The 6,450-nt window shown below is 47.4% G+C and overlaps 1 pseudogene across 1 annotated transcript in view; it reads left to right on the forward strand.

The window, feature by feature from the left end:
- Positions 1 to 6,067, forward strand: part of LOC147021930 (uncharacterized) — a 9,271-nt pseudogene extending 3,204 nt beyond the window's left edge. The window contains exons 2-3 of the transcript XR_015060996.1: positions 2,540 to 2,633; positions 2,876 to 6,067. The product of XR_015060996.1 is annotated as an uncharacterized LOC147021930 (transcript). The remainder of the gene's footprint in view (positions 1 to 2,539; positions 2,634 to 2,875) is intronic.
- The last annotated feature ends 383 nt before the right edge of the window (positions 6,068 to 6,450 follow it).

Consider the following 6,450-nt stretch of genomic DNA (forward strand, 5'->3'; position numbering starts at 1 on the left):
TCTGTGGTTGTCTGTGTTGGAACCTCGTGGGTGTCGGCTGTAGATCATGCATGTGTCGTTTCAACTGGTGCACAAAATTGCTGGGATCCAAGTCACTCATACTCTTACTTGGTGCGACAAACTCTCCTGGTAACCATATGGTGGTCTCATGGACAAGTTCAGCCGTGGAGCACCCCAGATCCGACTTGACTGCTGTCCGAATGCCCAGCAAGACAAGAGGAAGTGTCTCTGTCCATCGTGTGTTAGCGTGAGCTTTGAGACCAGCTTTAAGCAGTCGGTGGAAATGCTCCACCATCCCATTATAAGAACATTGGTAAGGTGTCGTTCTGATGCATTTACAGCCAAGCATGTCCGTGAGTGTTTGAAAAAGGGAAGACTCAGATTGACGACCTCTATCTGTGGTGACGGTCAAAGGCACTCCAAAATTTTCCACTCATCGTGTAATGAAAACACGAGCTCCGGTCTCCGCTGTCATATCTGGAAGAGGTATAGCTTTTGGCCAGCGTGTAAACCTGTCAATACAAGTGAGCATATTCTGTCCATCTGATGGAGGAAGAGGTCTCACATTGTCGGTGTGCACATGATCAAATCTGGCATCTGGTGTTGCAGAAGTGCCTCGGGACATTTTTGTGTGTCGGTGCACTTTACAACTTTGACACCGCAGACGAGTTCTTGCCAAATTGCATACATTTCGGTTGATTCCCGGCCAGACAAAATGTGCAGTCATCAACTGTTGTGTGGCTCGGATGCCCGGGTGTGACAAATCATGCAGAGCATGAAAAACGGTGTCTAAACTTGGCTGGGATGTATGGACGAGGATTTCCAGTCGAGATATCACAAATAATAGTACTACTTGATGTGGAAAAGAACTGCCCTTCGCTGGAGTGAGTTATCAGCTGACTGTTGCATTTCTTCATCGTCCTTCTGAACCTGAGCAATGGCATCGAAATTGATGACGGCTGTTGTCTCTAAGGCGTTTGCGTCCATACGTGATAACGCGTCGGCTGCTGTGTTGTATTTGCCCGAAATGTGCCTCAAGTCAGAAGTGAATTGGGAATATATAATCCAATTGGCGAATCTCACGTAGAGAATGCTTGTCTGGCTTGGACTGGAGTGCATAGATGAGTGGCTTATGATCAGTGTCTGAAAAGATGTCTGGAATGCCCGATATTCAGATACTGCAAGGAGTTCATGACCAAAGGTGCTGTACTTTGTCTCGGCAGTTTTAAGTCCCTTGGAGAAGAAAGACAAAGGCTGCCACTCCCAATTGTTGTGTTGTTGCAAAACACCTCCAACTCCTAGTCTGAAGCATCAGTGAATACACACAGCAGTGCATCAGGCTTGGGATGTACGAGTAGTGTCGCTTGAGCAGTGACAATTTAACCTTTTGGAATGATGCAAATGATCTCGCCCAAGAACGATAGCCTGGTTCTTCTTGGTCTTGCTTTTCAAAATGTCAGTGAGCGGCTGCACTAAGTCTGCACATCGTGGTATGAATCATTAGTAGAAATTTACCAAACCGAGAAATTTGCAGAGCTTGCGCAGTGAGGTAGGAGTTGGGAAAACTTGGACAGTCTTCACCATCTCAGGCAGGGAAGGAATACCAATCTCATTGACCACGTGACCCAGAAAAGTGAGTGTGGTTACACCATACTGACACTTTGTCGGGCTAATAACCCCGTACTGTGAAAATTGTGCGAAAAGGAGACATGTTCAGCATGTGCATCCACCAAATCGCTCGCCACCACCACATCTATGCGTATGCAAAGTGTAACCATGCAACACTTCATCGATGAACCACTGAAAGGTCTCTGCAGCATTCCGTAGTCCAAAAGGCATGTGTCCAAATTCAAAAACGCCAAAGGGGGTGGTGATGGCAGTCTTGTGTACATCTGCTGGATTCACAGGTGTTTGAATGTATACTCCAAGTCCAATTTGGAAAATACCTTCTTGCCTTCCAAACCACCAGAAAAATCTTGAAGATGAGGGAAGAATACCTATCGGGTACTGTATTCCTGTTTAATGCTCGGTAATCTCCGCAAAGCCTCCAGTCACGAGGAGTCTTCTTCGGGACCATGTGTAATTGAGATGACCAATTATTACTGGATGGCTGTATGATTCCAAACTCTAACATATGGTCGAATTCAGCCTGAGAATGCTGACATGATCTGGAGCAAGACGACGTGGGTGAGCTTCCAGGAATGTCGGACTGATGAAGGAAATAGATGATGGGGATAGGTTAGTAGTGGTGTCCACAAGTCTACGTCATGCAACCAATAATAACTGGCTTTGAGAGTCGCATGATGTGGGGCCAGGAAAGGTTTGCGCATGCTCGCTCTTGCAAAGCAGTTCACTGCTTGGTGTGTACGAGTAGTGTCATACACAGGCTGTACACACAGCCACAGGCTGCATATAAATAAATAAATGAGAGGGACTTGGATATAGGTAGGAAGAGTCATACCTGTACCACTTTTGGTACCTTTAATGATAAATTTAGAAAAAACATTCTAAATTTGACTTCCTCTTGTTTTTGACACAGGTTATCCTGCCCGACTGTGGGACAGGAATCACCCAGACTGGATTCCAACTCTGCATTTGGGACATGCCATTGCAAAATCAACTGATTCCGCAAGGTATTTACAAACGAGTTAAAGGTAATGTTAAGACTCCAAAACTTTTATACCCACGCTACTTGCCTTTCACATGTATGCTTTATCTTTATCTCATATTTTCTAGACTTTGTGCCAGAAACAAACTTCTTCCTCACCCAATCTTTACATTGCAGTGTTCCGTATCTCAGCCCCCCCCAAATACTTCATTAGTGGTTCGTCATCACACTGTAGTGAAATTAATACGTGGTTTCATTATCTTCCAGGTATGAAAGGGCGGCTGCTGCTAGACTTGCCAAAAAAGGAGTCACGCACAACATATCAACCAAAGCACCTCCGAAGTCTGCGTCGCAGCCACCAGTACATGCAGCCTCTACCTCAATACTGCAAACAACTTCCTCCTCACCACTTGTCCTCAGTGCCAGAAACAAACTCTTCTTCCTCACCTGCAAACTTGTCTGTGACTCAGTGCAACAGGACAGTGGTTGTCTGTGACAGGAGTTTGGCATCTGAAAATCTAGACCTGGAAACTCAATTGAAACAACTTGGAGATCAAGTCATTAGACTGACATGTGAAAGTGTTTATCTTAAAACTAAATTGGAGAGGAGTAATGTTTTGGAGAACGCTTTTGTGGGTTGTGATTCAAAAGTTCAGGCATGTACAGGTTTATCAAACTTCTGCCTTCTCATGATCCTATTTAACCTCGTTGGTCCACACTTGCGGAAAGAACCTCGGTCTTCATTGTCAAAATTCCAGCAGCTGATGTTGTGCTTGATGAAGCTCAAGTTCAACTGGCCAGTATTCATACTCGCAGACATGTTTAGGGTATCAAGAACCACTGTGTCAAGGACTTTCTATTCTGTGCTAGATGTGATGTATTTCAGAATGCAGCCTTTGGTTGTGTGGCCCCAAAGGGACTGTCTGTACAACATCATGTCCTTAGAGTTCAAAAAATATTTTGGCAATAAGATCACTGTCATAATTGATTGTTTTGAAGTGTTTGTCGAAAAGCCCGCAAGTCTGCATTCCCGATCACAAACATTCAGCATGTACAAGCACTACACTACTGTCAAGTATTTGGTTGGGATTGCACCTCAAGGTGTGGTGATCTTTGTGTCTAAGGGGTGGGGAGAGCATGTGAGTGACAAACATCTAACAGAAAATTGTGCTTTTCTAGACAATTTGATGCTCGGTGATGTCATTCTTGCTGAGAGGGGTTTTAATATCAGACAGTGCTGCCCTGCATTGTACAGATGTAATTCCTGCGTTCACCAAAGGAAAATCTCAGCTTTCTCCCCTAGTGGTCGAGACCACGAGGAAGTTAGCACATGTTAGGATACATTTAGAGAGGGTGGTTGGACAGCTGCGCCAAAAGTACACTATTTTGAGTAGCACTGTACCCATAGATTTTTTGCTGCCTAATGAGGATGAGGCTGTTACAGCCCTTGACAAGGTGGTGTTTGTTTGCTGTGCCTTGATCAATATGTGTCCACCTGTTGTTCCATTTGATTGAACTGTATCCTTCACCTTGCCAGCATGTTCCATGACTGTTGTCTTTTGACTGTAGGATGGTATCGGCAATACACGACACTTGCACGCCTAACTGACAGTGAAGCATCAAAGTTGAATCGCAACCTATGTGTACATTAAAGTTCAGTTGTCACAAGAGTGCCAAAGTAACAGAAGAATGATCCATGACAATATCACACACGATGATGGTCACAAATCAAAGTTAAAAATACCTTCTATGTATTAAGGCAGTTCAGAGTTGTGTATCACAAGACTCGAGTTGTACAGGTGTACATATATTCCAATGTTTTAAAGTAGTTCACATGAAACCGAACACACGTCACAGTTATTATGTCATCATGAATATCATATCCCAGAACCATCCAGTTACATTGTGCAGAGACTTTCGGTTTTGAAACTGTGGCAATTTTTAGCAGCGTCTCACATAGCGAACGCTGCTCAATGAGAGCTCGGCATTGTTGTTGTTCTTCTTCTTCTTGTGAAGACAAAACCTTAATCTCTCGGACTCGGCTCTTTTATATTGTTACGGCTGTGGAAATTTGCAATACACCAGAAAGGTCCTCAGGTTAGATATATCGATAAGTTCATGTGTAGTTAGTCCACACCCATTGTTTAGAGGGAATATGTGTGATTCATCCGGGCTGCGATGCTTTGAGTTAGCCATTTTTCTTTCTCTATCGTTATTTTGGACCAATAAGCCCGCCAACAACTCAAACACCACCACCTTCGCCTCTTTACCTCAACAACTCCGCCCCGCAAACATCGCTTCACCGCCATTCCCAAACGACGCCCGCCAACAACTCAAACCACCACAGCAAACCCCCCACCACCTTCGCCTTTCTCCTTCCATAGCCATCAACCACACCACCAGTCAACACCGAACGTCGTGCTGTCCAGGGTCCGTTCGGTAATTGATGCCGAACGCGTCAAGCCGCGAGTACAAATGGATGCCTTTACGGGAGAGGAAATTCGGATCAGGAGAGGCTCACGCCCCTTTTTGCCCGACCAATGGCAAAACGTCGGGTGGTGTGGCCCTGCCCCCAAGCGCGATGCATGTGGACTCCTTTTCGGAGGGAATTTGGATCAGGAGAGGCTCACGCCCCTTTTTGCCCGACCAATGGCTGAATGTCGGATGGCGTGGCCCCGCCTCCAAGCGCGTTTTGATCTGCGAATTAGCATACACGCTCCTCCTCCGGTCTATAAAGACGCGAGCACAAGGCGACTAGCGTCGTGTCGAGTTGGGGTGTCGTGTCGAGTTGGGGCGCCGTGCCGAGTGTTGTGTTGGGTTGTGCTGAGCTGTGCGGTGCTGTGCTGGCTGGGCTGGTCGAGTCAAGATGAAGGTCATGGTGGAGGTTGTCATTGCCGGGTCGATGGACGAGTAGTGGAGTGAGGCGGGGATGCGGAGGAGGACTCAGGGGCGAGAGTTCGTCGGTGCGGTCCCGACACCCCGCTAGCGGGATGGAGCGTCCGCCATTCCCCTCTCCCAACCCCGAGCATCAACAATCCCCCCCCCATCCGCGCTGAGATAGCGCCGGTAACCCCATCCGTTCCCCAACCCAACCGTGGTGCCGACCAACACGTGCCTGCGCAATGCACGCCAAAGGAGCTCACCGACCATACCAGGGGCACGGAGTCAGGCGCGTTACGCGGACATTGCGGCTAGCCTGCCATCGCGCCACGAGGGCGCGGGTAAGACCCCTTCGGTCTCATGAACCTGGCCGATCACCCAGGTCCCACGTTCATTTGGTCCACGGACCTGTCTGCCTCCTTGCCTGTGAGGGTGGCTTGTATTTTCTTTGCTTTTGGTGTAAATGTGTGTGTGTGGCGCCAATCTATTAAGTAAACCCGTATCAGTGCTTGTACATGGCTTTATTCGGTTTTAACTCTGCGTTGTGTGTGTATGAAATAAAAGTGCTTGCTTGCTGAACTGTTTTCCCGTTTTGTTGCGTCCTTTCCTTCGTTTGAAAGTTCCATCTTGCATCACGTAAGGGATTGATGGTTTAGACACCCAGGAAGTAATCTGAACCGTCGAGGTCGGCGATAACTCTGCTCGGTTATCCCCTTAGCACGGAACGAGCCGCTTAAGCGGTTCGTGTCCGGAGCCGACCTGCGGCGTGGTACAACTCCTCGGTACGCTTCCCGTGTGGGTACTTAGGTATATCGACATTCGGCGATTCACCCTATTTTGCGCGGGTAGAATGCGGACTGGGTTGTGGTGAAGTTAAACCCCCACCCGTGGCTAGCTCCTTGGTGGTAGTTCCAAGAGGGTCACGACTGAATTGTCCGTTCCGGTGGGCGACGCGTCGCGAT

The sequence above is a fragment of the Eptatretus burgeri genome, chromosome 8 (genome assembly GCF_056783735.1).
Source record: "Eptatretus burgeri isolate ZD-2024b chromosome 8, Ebu_testis_v1, whole genome shotgun sequence".
Lineage (NCBI taxonomy): Eukaryota > Metazoa > Chordata > Myxini > Myxiniformes > Myxinidae > Eptatretus > Eptatretus burgeri.